Consider the following 1,041-nt stretch of genomic DNA (forward strand, 5'->3'; position numbering starts at 1 on the left):
TTATTGGACCAATTGTGAGGCTTTTTAGTTTGGGATCTTCATGAGTTAAGTACTTCAAGTCCTTTCCACCTTCAGCAAGCAGGGTTATTGTCATCTCCAAGACGGCCATGATCTCAGCAGCCCTGTCCACGCAGAGTGTGTGAGGAACTGTATTAAAAGGTCGCGGCAAGAAGTTGAGAATCACTGATGTAGAGTCTGTGGTGACCTAGTGACTCAATCTACAGTTAAACAAGGTCTTGTAGTTGTAGATGAAAGAGTAGGTGGCAATGACATTTCCAAGTGGAGAAGAGAGCATTAGAGAATAACGAAAAAAATTTTTGAGAACAGAAAAGTGACATCTTTATCTTGGATAATTGAAGGACAGATAATAACATGTTTTAAATGAATCTTGGAACTCTGCAACTTCCAATGGGCGCTCCATTTTGACTTCCCGACCTTAGGCCCGGCCGATAGCTGACAATGCTGATTGTTATGTTGGGCTGACGCCACTGCTGGTGAGGGGTTTGAGGGGCACAGCCCCGGAGGCTCCTGGTGGTGCCCGCCCAGATCCACTGAAAACCTCCACAGGAGTAGCTAGGGACCATGGAATGCATCGTTGCGCTCACCTCCTTCCCGTGTTTCTTCATGCCGCTTGCTTGTGTCCTGTCACACCTGGAGAACTACAAGAAGCTGGAGTGAGGGCCCGGCCCTCGCCTCAGCCTTTCTGATCATGTTTCCTGCATTCATGGACGGTGTCCTTCCGTTGTGGTGATCATGTCTGCAATCGTGACCTCCCCATGATCCCTGGGACCACATGCATCAGGGGGCCCCACCTTGTAACAATAAAAGTGATGGAAATCTAAAATAGAAAATATGAACAGAACAAACACTATAAATTATATTTTAAGACAGTCAGCAGTGTGGCATTTGACAGAAAACATCAATTCACTCCAGTTTAACCCCTTGCCAAAAATTCCCTTCCACCCCACATAGACTGAATCCAAAGATAGACTTTGGGATAGCATTACCATACTGGACTTATACGCGACTGCATTGTTTTTG

General features: G+C 46.0%; 1 protein-coding gene across 1 annotated transcript in view; it reads left to right on the top strand.

The window, feature by feature from the left end:
- Nucleotides 1-1,041, top strand: part of DHX9 (DExH-box helicase 9) — a 42,088-nt gene that overhangs the window by 27,472 nt on the left and 13,575 nt on the right. The window lies entirely within an intron of this gene.

The sequence above is a fragment of the Echinops telfairi genome, unplaced genomic scaffold (assembly GCF_000313985.2).
Source record: "Echinops telfairi isolate 266 unplaced genomic scaffold, ASM31398v2 ScPeMD7_7424;HRSCAF=8462, whole genome shotgun sequence".
NCBI classification, from domain to species: Eukaryota; Metazoa; Chordata; class Mammalia; order Afrosoricida; family Tenrecidae; genus Echinops; species Echinops telfairi.